Source organism: Melospiza georgiana, chromosome 4 (genome assembly GCF_028018845.1).
Source record: "Melospiza georgiana isolate bMelGeo1 chromosome 4, bMelGeo1.pri, whole genome shotgun sequence".
NCBI lineage: Eukaryota > Metazoa > Chordata > Aves > Passeriformes > Passerellidae > Melospiza > Melospiza georgiana.
This window is the reverse complement of record NC_080433.1, coordinates 18,695,787-18,709,218: the sequence shown is the minus strand read 5'-3', so window position 1 is coordinate 18,709,218 and position 13,432 is coordinate 18,695,787. Positions and strand designations below refer to the sequence as shown.

At 42.5% G+C, this 13,432-nt stretch overlaps 1 protein-coding gene across 1 annotated transcript in view; it reads left to right on the top strand.

The window, feature by feature from the left end:
* The window catches only part of PTN (pleiotrophin), a 78,149-nt gene that overhangs the window by 16,987 nt on the left and 47,730 nt on the right, over window positions 1-13,432 (top strand). The window lies entirely within an intron of this gene.

The following is a 13,432-nucleotide window of genomic DNA, read 5'->3' as shown; positions in this document are numbered from 1 at the left end:
CTTGCTCCTTGTGGGTTTGTATGTACATGAAAGCCCACTTTATATTAACTCTGTGGAATAGTATTTTTCCCCCTCTCTCTAAACCCCTTAGCACTAATTCAGTGTAATTATACTCACTGAATGCAGTACTGACAGCCTCACTCCTCCCCCTTTCCTGTCAGGATATTTGCCTAAAAATCTCTAGATGAAGAAAATCCAAAACAACGATGGGATTCTTTGTTCTGGCCTTCTGCAGAGGTTTTTATTATTTTAATGTAACCCAGTGGTCATGCTTTCAAGTATTTCCTTTAAAGTAAAAGATTGAAAACACGTTTTAATTTTTTTCTTTTAAAAATTAATGAAGAATTAGACTTTAGTCTATAAGGAAAATGTTAAATATTGCAAAAGTCATTACTAACGGAGCGTTGGAGTAATTATTAACAGTCTGAGGCTGCTGAGGACCTCTTTCTACCTTTCTGGAAGCAGGGAAAGATGTCAGGAAAAGGCAGGGAGCCTCTTTCCACCTGTTCCTTTTTGTGTCAAAGTCTGTGTCGTAGGGTTGGGTGACATTTTCCCTGTTGTGTTTCAGTGCTGAAAATAATGATGCAAGTGGCTTAGCACAGCATGTTTTAGTCCTTTCCATCTCTGTAGGTATGAATGAAACCTATGTAGTGGAAATTTTTGGAAAGCAGTGATTAAAAAGGATTTTAGGGGGTCACAGGAAGCAGGAATTGGCAGATGAGCTCTGAATGTAGTGCTGTGGAGAAAAGTCTAAAACCAAATCTTAGGCATATGCCTGAGAGGGTCAGACCATGGTGATGATGGGGATACCAGGATAAGGCATCCTGTGTTGGTGTCAACATTTTCAAAAGATGCAAAAGAAAAATATGAAAGGAAAGAAAAAACTCTTCAGCAAACTGGTGCCTGGAGAAAGTTTGTTCTGCAGCTTAAAGAGCTTAGTCTGCCTGACAAACTCAAGAAGAACAGATAACCACATTATAAATATCTCCTAGGGAAGAAAAATTACAAGTACTGAAGGCCTCTCTTAACTTGCTGGGGAAAGCTACGATAAGAAAAATTCAATTACAAACTAATTTACTATATTACAGTGTTGATGGTGCAAGGCAGGATGATAATTTCACAAAAGCTTTCCTTAGAAGGCAGTGGATCTCTCATCTTACAGAGTGTAAATGGCAAATGTGGAGTTGTGGATACCAGAAGATTGGTACAAGGAGCTAACTTGGGCCTTTTGCATAAGGACATCCATTTTGTCTTGACAGAAGAGTTTTTCTCAGCTTCTCAGGGATGAAATGTGGGCAGGTCAGGGAAGCAGAAGCTGTGTTTTGAAAGATAGCAAATGTGTCCTGCTTTAGCAAGTAATTGAGTTCCCTTTTTAACTGTAATATGCAAATACTGTAATTTAGGTGCCAATTTGCTTCCTACAAAGGCTGTGACATGTTGCAAGTCACACCTCTTGTGTTGCCCTTTCTCATATCAATTTGTAGCTTGGCTACTGTAAACCTAGAGAAATAGAGTCAAACATCATGTGGAAAGCAGAGGGAACAGAGAAACATGCTTCATAGAAACTAAAAGGGCCATGATGGGAGGTCAGCAAAGTAGAGAGTTGCTTACTCTTTCCTTTCTTGACATATTTTGGTTGTTGGTAGTTTTTTTCTGTTTTCTTTCTGTTTTTTCTCCTGCTTACCTTTTCTTTTTGGAGTGCTAGCTAAGTGCATGCTTTCCTTTCCAATCAAGAGTTATTTTCTTGACAGCAGACAGGCAGGCCCCAGCCCTTATTCCTGAAACCCAGGTCCTTGGGCACAGCAGGTCTCCATCCAGGCATTATCTTCCTCTCTTCAAATCTCACCCACATGAAGCCTCTTAGAAAGGTGAATCTGAATGAGGGAAAACATGCATTTTTGAGATAGGTGGATTGTGTTTTGGTGGGGTGGAGGAGGTGTCAGCTTTATAGGCTTCCTTTGCTCATGGGAGCCCCACATGCTTTTCTGGCCATGTGGATAAGCCAGTTCCGTTTCCAGAATCAAGGGGAATGCTGATTTTCCTCTCATTGAGAAGAATGAAGAAGCTTAGCAGCTTTGAACTCTAGTTCAATCTGAGCGCTGGCTATAGCTATAATAAATTGCTGGCTTTATTTAAGAAGATTCTGGAACATCAAATACCAAGCAGGATTTTCCCAAATGGAAAAATTTGTTTGTTCCTCTCTCTGAGAATATGGAACTGTGCCAGTCCTTAAATTGTGTAATACAGCTTGGGTGGGGAGGACAGGGGGCAAGAGAGCAGAAATTGTGGAAGGTGGTTATACATCAGTTCCACAGACCTTGGAGGGGCCTCTGCTCTCTTTGTCCTGCTTTGTTTCAGAGAAGGATCATTTTCCCCAGTGAGCATTGGGAGCCATTAGGACCCTTTTGTTTTCTCTATATGATTAATTTTGCCTGTTTTGATGGTTGTGTTGATCTAGTGGAGCTATCTGGTGATTCAACTTCAAGAGGCTGAAACTTAAGGCTGAAAACTTTGGATAGAAGTGCCAGGATTGGGCCAGCCTGGGTTCTGTGGAGCAGCAGGAAAGTAATTTGGATTTCTAGAGGTGGTGAGATATTTATTCTCCAGCTTTACCCAGGTAGCTCCTCCTGTTGCTACAGACAGTGTTTTCAACAAGTTATGTTGTTTAGGCCAAGGGGTCTTAATTTTGAACTTTTTTTTTTAACTTAATTTTGAACTTTTACCGAGGCAGTTGCCTCGGTAGGGAAATTGCTAGCACAGGAGAGGACATTTGTTCAAACAACACGCACAATAAGTGTTACCTGAGCCAGATAACTACAGATAAGCAGGCAGCTTGATGAGATTAGAAGGGCAGCAGTAGATACCACAAACAGAGGCATAATACACCATGAGCTATTCAGATTAGCTCCTAAAATCCTTAAACAGACTTTACTGAGCTGCGCCTGTTGAATTGTTCCCTCGTGGAACAACTGTGTTTTGATTTGTATTGCTGACACAGAGGAACCATCCATGCTACCTTTTGAGTGATTGTGAGCTGCCAAAGAGAGTTCAAAGCCTGGAGCACACTGAACTGGAGAGGCAGCCAGGAGCTGGTGCTCTTGATGAACAGATGGTGACCCAGAAAGCTGTCTGCTCAGCAGTAAGCACTTAATGACATGCAGGTGTCCTTCATGTTTGGCGCACTCAAGTTCTTAAATTTACTGTAGGAAGTTTCTTTGAAGACCGAATGAGGCTTCCCACCTCTGTGGAGCCATTTGTGGCACAATTTGCTGCTTCCAAAATCTGTCTGTTGATGTTAAACAGATGTGCAGTGCAGAGCTGACCTGAGCTACCCTGCAGCAGGAATCAACCAGAGACATCTTCATTCAGGACAATTCAGAGCCGTAGCCTGAGGCCACCAGAGAGAAGAACATTTAGAGGGTGACTCTAAAATATTACTGATATCTGCTCTTAACAGTAACACGAGTTTTTTATGCCAGAGCTGTGTGTTTGCTCTGTGTGGAATAGCATCATCCATTATGAACTTTTGCCATGCCCTGAATAAACAGTGATTTTTTTTTTTTTTTTTTTTTTTTTTTAGAACTAGCAAAAACCTTTCCTAAGTGATCTCTTTCTGTTTGCAAGCCAGCTTTGAATAGGCAAGGCTCCATGGAGGTGGGGAGAGAGGAAGAGGTCTGTGGGTCAGAGGCCTGGGGAACATGAGACAAGGATATGAGGATATGAAGAACATCACTGCTCGGTTTCTTGGTCTCTTTCCTTTCCCCCTCAGCTGTGTTGCAGGGCTCTCTCCCTTTGGTCCTTGCAGCTTTTCCACCTTTGCAGAGCTGTTTCTCATGAAGGACAAGGCACAGACGGGTAGCAGCAATTCTGCATTGTGCCTTCAGTACTGGCATCCCTCTGCAGTGGGATGTGCCTCACCAGCTTTAATAGGCAATACCTGTGGTCTCAGCAAGCTTTTGTGTGTTTGGAGGGATTGAATCCCCAATGACAGGGCATGAAAAAATAATAAAAACACCACCTCAACAGTAGGCATTCTGCAGGTGAAAAGGAGTGGTACCTGTGCCTACTTCTGTTTTTGATAGATGTATTTTGATAGCTATGGAAGAGAGATTTGGAAGCAATGGAGAATGCCAGCTTTAGTTTCAGTTAATTTGTATACAAGCTGCCAATTCTGTTTTTCTTTATTCAAAAAGCTTTGTGAAGATACTGGCTGCCTCTTACTGTGCTTCCCAGGCTGTATATTGTATATTCACTGAAGGGAGCGTTTCTGCTTGTGTGCCTGGATTTCCCTGCCTGAGGAATCCTCAGGGTAGCTCAGGCTGGGGCAGGGTGTGAGCCACCATGGAGGGTCATACAGATTAACCAAAGGCTGAAGTTTGAGTGTGAGCTCTGTGGCCAGCAGAGGTGCTAACATTCCCAGGAAGCTTGGCTTGGCATCCAGTTCCCTGAATTAACATTGAATCAAGTTTAATGATTCCTGCCTCTCGGGTGATACCTTTTCACTCGAATGCTAAAAAAGAGGAATTAAATAGTGGCAAAAGGATTGGAGGAATGAAAGAGAATCATGCCTGATTAGCTTTAGGAAGGAGGAAAAAGAATCTCGTGGTTTGGAATGGTAATCACTCTGCAAGGGGCAGCTATCTCCTGGAGCTATCACTTAATCTCTAGGTAGGCTCTCTTCTGAGTTGTGCTTAATGGGTAAGCTTTGGAGTGGCCTTCACTGAAAAGGAGAACTGCATTGTTATTTCTCTGTTGGGATAAGGCTGGAAGGCAGTCTTAGGTAAGAATTTGCCTTTTACTGGGATCTGCCCTTTACAGCTTTTCTCCCATAACCATTCCCAAAGGCCTTGCTGGCTTCTGCCTGATTTTTGGTATGCTTGAGATGAATTTTGACTGGTTATTCTGGGAAGTCATCAATTATGTAAATATCCTATTATAATCTATGACACTCTTATCTAATAACTTTGCAAAAGATTCTAGGTTTAGGGAGTCACTTGTCACAGCTTGTTGCCTTCCTTCTGTCCTGCTTATCTCTTTTTCAAGTGGTGCAGGCGAATTAAGCTCTTTGGAGCTGCTGCATTTCAGACTTTCCTTTCTGTCCCTCTCACTTTCTGTCTGTCACTGGCATCAGCAAGCTCCCTCAGCTCTGTAAGACAGCATGCAGTAGCACATTTTCCTTCATCTGACGTTGGGATATGTGGTGTCCTTTGGCTGTGTTTGTGATTATTATTGTTTGATTCGGGCGCTCTGAAAAGAAGGAGCTCTTTGCAGTAGTAGTGAGGTTGTAAGAAATGGGGAAATTGGAGGAACGCCCTGGAAAACTGGTGCTATGTCTGAGTGAATTAAGCTATTGCCTCTAGAGTGCTTTACTCCCTAGTGCTACAAATGGCTTTGGAATTTGATTGATAGCACACATGAAGACAAATCAATGTGATATGTGATGCAGAGGTGATGGGGAGGAAAGGCAGGTGTATGTATCAGGAGAATGATGACTTCTCTCTAAAGCAGAGGATTTGCTGGACCAAATTCAAACACTAAAACCACAGCTTTGTTTGTAATTATATTTTTTCCTTTCCATGAGTGGTCCATCCTTCAGACTTTCACAGAGATTTCTCTTCAGGAATTTCTCCCTTCTCCCCTCAAATTTATGTGTTTTCCTGGTAATCCCGTGTTAAGAAATTCTATCTTGGGAAGGGGCTGAGGAAACCACCCCTGCTCCCCAAACCAGCATCTTTCTTGGTGGAATCTGTAGTTTTTGCAAGTGAACTATGTTCCCTCACACCTCCTGTGCTTTTCTTTTTCAAATCACATAACTTCCTGCATGAGGTAACCTTTTCTATCTCAGGCTGTCTCTCTCCCTTGCCTGCTCTGCCTCTGGCTTGCTCTCTGGGTCCCTTGCTCAGTGATGAATGAGTTTCATTCATCTTTCTTTTGGGGGCTCTGTGAAAAGCTTTAGACTTTGCCTGCTCCCATTTTTTCGCTCAGCCATTCATTTCCATGGCGATGGAGAAAGGAGGGGGGCGGCAGAGTGGGTGGCAGTGGGGCCAGAGGTCAAGAGTGGCCACTTTCTGAATTAAAGCTTTGAATTCCATTAAAGGTGACACGTTGTAACCTGGAGTAACTCTCCAAGAGCTTGGCTGTCAAAGTCATCAAAGCAAAGGGAGAGGGAGGCAGCAGAAAGAGAGAGATCAGAGGAGGAGGAGGAAACCAAGAGCTTGGAGCTGCTGTCAGGATTACATCTGGTGACTTAATATAGGGGCAGTTCATTTGTGTTGCCATACACTGTGCTCCAAAATCTGCATGTGGATGGGGTGTGTGAGCTAGGGAGGATTCCCCTCGTCCTTTGATCAACAAATGTAATCTGCTGGTTAAGTAAACAGCCCTTCTCCTCTGAGAAATGGGAGGGGGAAATTGAGTGAGATAAGAATCCCAGCTACTTTGGCATTTCACTAGGTTATTTTTTAATCTCTTTCAAAGAGGTTCCAGGAGGACTTGGCCCACAAAGATGAGGGATGTTTTCTTGGCATCACACAAACAGTCCTTGAGTGAAAATCTGTGTCCCAGAAGACAGCATGTGAAACAGCAAAGTGTATCAAGCTGTTTCCAAACATCCAAAGTTTAGGTGTTTTAAGCAAAATTATTTTGGAAACTCGTAAATCCCTCTATTAAATAAAAAGCCAACATAAAACAACAAAAGCCCAAAACCAAAATAAATCCTGCTGAATTTTGACATGTGCAGGTGTTTTTTCTGTGAAGGTTGGTTATGCAGGGGAGGAATTGGAAGGAGGCACCAGCACCTCACGCGTTGTGTGTGTTACATTCTGAATTCACATCCCCTCTTTGATTGCTCTCATCATGGTGGTAATCAGGTCTGTGTTAAGATTCCCCTTTTTTACACTTCTGTCTGATGAGCCAGTGGTTCAAAGTAGAATTTTCTGTTAGCTGCCAAGTGTTGCAGGATCTTGTTTATGGTACTATTGAGTTTCAGAATCTGTTATTCCTCCATCTCCAAGCTTTCCGTTTCTTCCTGTATGATGACCTGAGCCTAATATGAACTAGCAGGAAAAGCTGCTGATTGTAGAGTGGGAAAAAAACTAACATGCTTGATTTCTTGAGTTTTCTGTAATAAATGAAAATGCAGATGTTTGGTGCTAAACTCCTTGATTGAGGAACCTGCTTGGAAACCTTGCCCCTAGCATTGTGTTTCTCAGCTTGCTAAATCTGCCTAGATCCCAGACTGAGCAATGCTGTTCTTGCCAGCTCTGAGTGTGCTGCTGTCAAAAACTGTGCTGAGTGATCAGCAACAAAAGTTTATAAAAGTCTCTCTGTACTCTGAACCACACATGATAGGAGACTTCAGCATCCAGGTCAAGTTGGGATGTCTGGAAAGACTCAGTTCCTTCTCATTTGGATACTTGACACTTTGTGGAAAGGTTTTCCTTGTAATTATGGTTTCTCTGCTTGTTTTGCTGCTCACTGAGCATCCCTGAGCTTCCCTGTGGGCCTGTAATGAACGGCTTAACCTGTTAAAGGTAGAGGAGGATGCTGAGGTTTTTATTTTGCTAGAAAGGTGGATTTATTTTGCTGGAGGCTGTTAGAGTTCTTGACTGAAAGTCAACTGTGACAGGCTCTTGCTGTTGTGTTTTTTTTATTATTATGCATCCCTTCGTATACAAAAATGAATTCTGGAATCTTGTAAATAATAATCTTAATGATTCTTTTTTATTTTCCAAGCCTGTATTTTCTTGGAGTTTTTCTACTGATGTGTGATACATAAGACAGGAGTAGCCAGTAATTGGTCTAGTAATGTAGCATATTATTTTTTAACCTTAGGCACTTCTTCACTTGTTTAAAAAGCAATAATGAAGGACTTGTAGCAAAAGCAGCACTGGATTTTTCAGACTAATTTGCACAAACCCTGCATCTTTGCAATGGAGTAAAAGTAAGAATTGAGGCTGTATATAGTAACTACCGGAGGTAAAAAATGAGATGCTAGGAAAGTTATTAGAAAAGTGTGACATTCATGGGCATTTTTGCTTGTTTGTTTTGCGGGCTAGGGAAGATAGGGAAGAAGTAGCTTGATTTGCCAGAAATACTCTAAACTGACAAGCAAAGGCAGAATGGAGGCTTACATTACAGAATGAGTGAGAGTCCTACCAGTCAAAGGTAACTCTAGAGATGTTAAAACTCCTGTAATGAGGGAGAGAATCATCTGTAATATTCATTATTCCCTGCTAAAGGAGAGACTGCTGAGAGAAAGAGCTCTAACTTTGGAGAAATGCTGGAGCTCATAAAGGCAGCTAGAGCAGGCAGGGAAAGAGAGGATCAAAACTGCAACAGCAACCCCTGGTTCAGAGGTATGCAAACTCAGGCCAGGGGGACCCCAGAAATAGGCCAGAGACAAAGTGAATGGAGAATAAAGGCATAGGAGGACTTTTTACATGAGAGGTAGAAGGAGGCAGAGCAGGGAGTGAGAGTGTAGAGTTTCTTTGTTAATAAGGAAGATATTGGCCTAGTTTAGCACACTCAGACTCTGTTTGGCAGCACATGAATAGGAGGGGAGCTGCTGTTGTGTTTGTGATTGTGGCATTTGGTGGGAGGTGTCCCTGCACCTGCAGGATGGGGAGTTTGGTGCAGCATCACCTCAGAGAAAGGGTGCTGTGAGCTGCCTCAGGTGCTGCAGTTGCACCAAGTGCACTGGCCAGTGAAGCAGGGCTGTTCTCTTTTTCTTCTTAAGAGATTTGTGTCCTATTTTAATCTGCTTTTGTTGGTGAGATGTTTGTTTGGAGCAAATCTGCTCCAGCAGGATTTTAGGTTCTGTTATTCCTCTATTCCACTCACCTGAAACAAACAAAAACTAAGACAATCGACAGAAAGCATAGAAATTTGATTTGCTGCAGAGACTGCATTCATCTATTCTGCCATCTTTGATCCTCCTTTTCCAGGTACGCTTTCCTTCATGTGACAGTCTCATAGTTTCACCCTCAAGGGCGTTGCCTTGCTCAGTCTTATTAAATTTCTTTGTATTTTCATATCTGCTTGGAAAACATTCTTCCCCTCTGTGTAGCAAACCCACTTGTTAATGTTGGCTCTGCCTTGAAAGGCTAGTGCTTATAGGAAGCTGGCTTAATTGTGTTCTGTCTGAGGAGTGAGAGTACTCTGCCTTGCATAAGCTGTATTAGGACTGATTGGGTAAAGCACAAGCAGTTTTCTTTCCTGTCAAGCCATTTTGAGGATCAAAATGCAGGAATACAGCATTTTGCAAGCTGTAGCAATCATGCCTTCATTTAAGAGCTGTGTCTTGCTGAAGAGCAGACATGGCAGAACATTAAATCACAGGACTTTTGCCTCCCTACCTGGCTGGATGCTGACTGTAAAACTTGTTAGCATGGATGAGGTGAGGAGAAGGGCATGCACTGTGTGTTATCTTAAAAGAGAAGGGGACAAGTGGTACTGAAGTAGCTTTTTGTTTGTAGGAACTAAGAGTAGCAACATTGCCACTTCAGCTGTGTCTCAGCCATGTGCAGCCCCTGACAATTCTGATAAAGTTCTGTATCTGTAGGAACAATGTTCTTGCTCCTTCAAAGAGACCTAATTGCTGTGAGGACAGCCTGGAGCCTGCAGGGAAATTGGTCCTCTGCTGGTCGTTTGTACCAAAGTAACACTTTGGACTGCAAAGATTTCTAGGCATCCTCTGTGTCTTCTTTGGTCATGGAGCCAAGAAGCCAAAGTAGCCTAATAATGGCTGAAATTGGTAGGAAGCCACCTAAATCAGAATTGTCTTTGCTTTGGAGGCAAGTCCAAACCTCCAGTAAATGCAGAGGAATGGTTTGATGATTTGTGCAGTCTGGGTGGTGTGAAGAGGTCCTGATCACATGAATTGTTCAAATACAGCTTCCCTGATACCTGTGAGCATGAATTGCTGCCAGGAAAGCTGGTAAGTGTCTTGGAATGGTCTGCTGTCAACTGAAATGGCATGAACTCCTGGGATGGTTTTGTTCCTTCCTGTCCCCAGTCTCCAGGCATTTTCACTAAAGAGTCCTGCTTTTTATTTCTAAGGTTATTTCTGGGTCAGTGAAGATGAAGATATAATCCTTGAGCCTTGTGAGGTAGTTACCTTAATCATCCAACCTTCTTCTGGCAGAAAGCTGCTTACAACACGCCTGTGCTGAGGCAGGGAGAGAGGTGGATGGAGAGGAAATAGGGTGGCCTGGATCACAGATCTGGAAATAGATGCTGGAAATCCCACTCTTCTGACGTAGAACTCCCATGGTTAAATCCCCTGACAGCCTCTGGCTTATGTAAATGTTTATATGAGGGGAAATCAAATTACTCCAATCTTCCAGCGGTTGAAAGTCTGACATCTACGGGTAATTGCTTTTCACTTATATTCTATAAGGTTTAGTAGTAACAGTTATTAAATTCTCTGTTTCCATGCTTTGAAATCTTACAGGGTGCTTTTTTTTAAAGTCTAAAACTTAGTGAGTTCCAGTGTAATTAAGCTGTCATCATCTTGGGATGAGAAGAGAATTTTCAGAAGGATTTATTTTTTCTCCATTTTCTTTGTTTAGTTTCAGGGCACACAAACTAATTGCCTGCTCTCAGGTGAGCTACTACCTCAGTTCCAGTGTGCTCATCCTGGCTGGCTGGGCTGAGCTTCATGTTCAGAGACTTTCTGTATCAGCCTTCCTCCTCAATCCCCAGCCTGCTTGTCCCTGTGTCTCCTGGTCCATCCCATTCCTGACTGTCATTTGCTTCCAAGTCCTTTCTTGTACCATCTGTTTTAGGCCTTTGCCATCTGTGTGACACAGTCCTCCATCCTGAAAGGGTTCAGAGTCTTTTCCTTGAGTGACAGAGTTGGGACTGATTCCTGTGCTCAGTGTATCTAACATACAGCTTTTGTGCCATCCCTCTCAGCTTTTGGGAACTGTTTCTCATAAGGTGAATATGCAATATCTGTGTGCTAGGACTTGACTCTAACTTCAGGAGTGAATAAGACTTCAGGTGACAGGTCATGTGAAAATGCAGTGATGTAGTATATTTGCTTTTTAAATATATATTTAGAAGAATTAGGGGATGAGGGATACAGACAAATGCAAATCCAAGTCCTTGTCCACCTCTCACTGGGTTCATTGTGCCTGAATCATGACTTTTCTCTTTTTCTGGAAAACTTCAAAAAGGGCAAATGCTGACTCTGAAAAGATGAAGCAAATGATTGCTGCTCCTCTTTGGTTTGTGCTGTTGTAGTGGGAGGGCAGATCAATGGGGTGAATGAGGAGCTGGCTATCTGCCCTATCTGACCCATAAGGAAACATGGTCCTGGGGTAGAGCAGGGCTGGGGTAGAAGAAGCACTGGCTTTATTCCATCCTTTCCAAAGGCAGGCTGTGGTTACTGCCACTCCTGTCCGTGTGGTAGTGAGGATGTATTGCAGGCTGCTGTGCATCAGAGCATCACAGTAACCAGCAGTGCTGCTCTGGGAGTCTAGGAAGAGCATCAGACTAATTTTCTCATCACTTTTGGCTGATGTGATTAGCAGTCAAGGCTAATTACCTGCAGGAATGCTCCCGCTTGCCTCCCTGAATCCATACATGAGAAAGCTGGTGTTATGATCCTTGGCAGTATAAGCTGTTCTTCATCCTTTCTGTCATAGATGAAGATATAAATATTAATGAATTAAAAACAGGGTAATGCTTCATGCTCTTTCCTCAACTTGTCTTTTTTCTGTGTTCTGTGTCGTTTTGTTTCTCCTATTGCTAGAACAAGGAATGACTGGAATGTTCTCAGATGCAATCTCATATGCATATATCCATTATGCAAACAGATACAGGTTCTCTTTTTGTAGCAAAATGTAAAAGTAGAGAGGAGCCAGCAGGTCTCAGTCTCACAAAGTACCCAGAAGGGAAAACCTGAGATGGAAAGGCTGGATTTTGGTGTTTGAAGCCTTCCCTCCTGTGCTGGCAGTCATCACTGAAGGTGCCTTCAGCCTTAGTGGGCTAATTGGTCAGGAGTTAGGGATTGAGAATCATTAAGATTGATGATGCCCAGGGAGAATGATGGGTGTATGGCTGAGATCCTTAAAAGCCTGCTGACTGAGTGGTGGCTTGGCTGCTGGAGATTGTGTGGCTGCAGTAATGCAAAAAGTTAATGAGGTAAGTTAGCCCCTAATGAGCCCTGTGAAGCCAGAGATTTCCAATATTCCAGCTACTCAGGGTGGAGCTGAGCTGCAGTGATGTTTAGCTGTATTTAAACTTCACTGCTATCTGGGAAGTTATCAGCACTTGCTGAGCCCTGAGCAGAGGTGTAAAAGATGCACATTTTGTGAATCTAAGTATCTCACACACCAGTCCCTTAGGACTGAACAGGCAAGCATTTGCGTGATTAACCCTATCAGCAGAGGAAGTTGCCAGAAAAAAATAATGGAGTTTGTGAGATCCACACATTCATTAAAGGCAGCAAGTTCTCTTAATGTGGGTTTTTACTTTCTAAAGCATGCAGCCTTACAGACATGAACATATGATCTTGGAGTTTTAAATTTGACAAAAGATCCAATGCTGGGTCCATTTATTGTTTTGGGCTTTGCTTTATTTTGGCTTGTTTTTTTAAAGATTATTATTATTTTTATTTTTGTAGAAACTGAGGTGGGAAGGGACAATGAATGTATGAAATTTTCCAGTACTTTAAGCTTTGTCTGTAAATGAAACAGTTTTTGGCTCTGCTTTCTCTTGGCATGTGATGAACAATAACAAAAAGCATAATTTTCAGAAAGTTTTGACAGTGAAAGGTTGTTCCTTGCCCTTCTGTCAGCATTACTCTTTCATTTTCCAAATTTCATCAGGATTTATGGTGCCACAAGGTCTGAGTTGGATGTAAGTCTTTCTGTTTCTGCTTGGACTGTGCTACCTTACTCATGCCTTATTGCAGCTGTAACTTGAACTCAATCCTCAGAGGTATTTTCTCTGATAGGGACTAAAAGTCAGTCTCAGGAAAGCTTAAATACACTGTTTCTTTCAGGCAAGATATTTTGGAAACTACACTGGACTTTTTCTACCTTCTTGTTGCCAGTAATTTCCAAATCATTTGGTATAATTAAAAAGAGAACAAAGTATTTTTTCCCCCTTTTCCTATTGGCAACATTTAACTCAAAGGGAGGCTGCATGTTGCCAGAGTCCTCCCACTCCTGTCCTGTCCTGCAGGGACTCTGCATATTGCTTCGGAGTGTGCCAGGACCTTTTGGGACACCCACACCCTGGGAGAGAGAGGAAGATCAGCCATTTGATGGTTTTCCTGCATTGATTTTCTGACATTGCTATGAAAACTGTCAGGGATGTACTTTCACTATTATATTTGTGGCCATCTAAAGCCTTTAAAAATATTTTTTTTCTCCCATGGTTGTTCAGGACAGGGAAGTGGTCACATGAAGATTTTTCACAT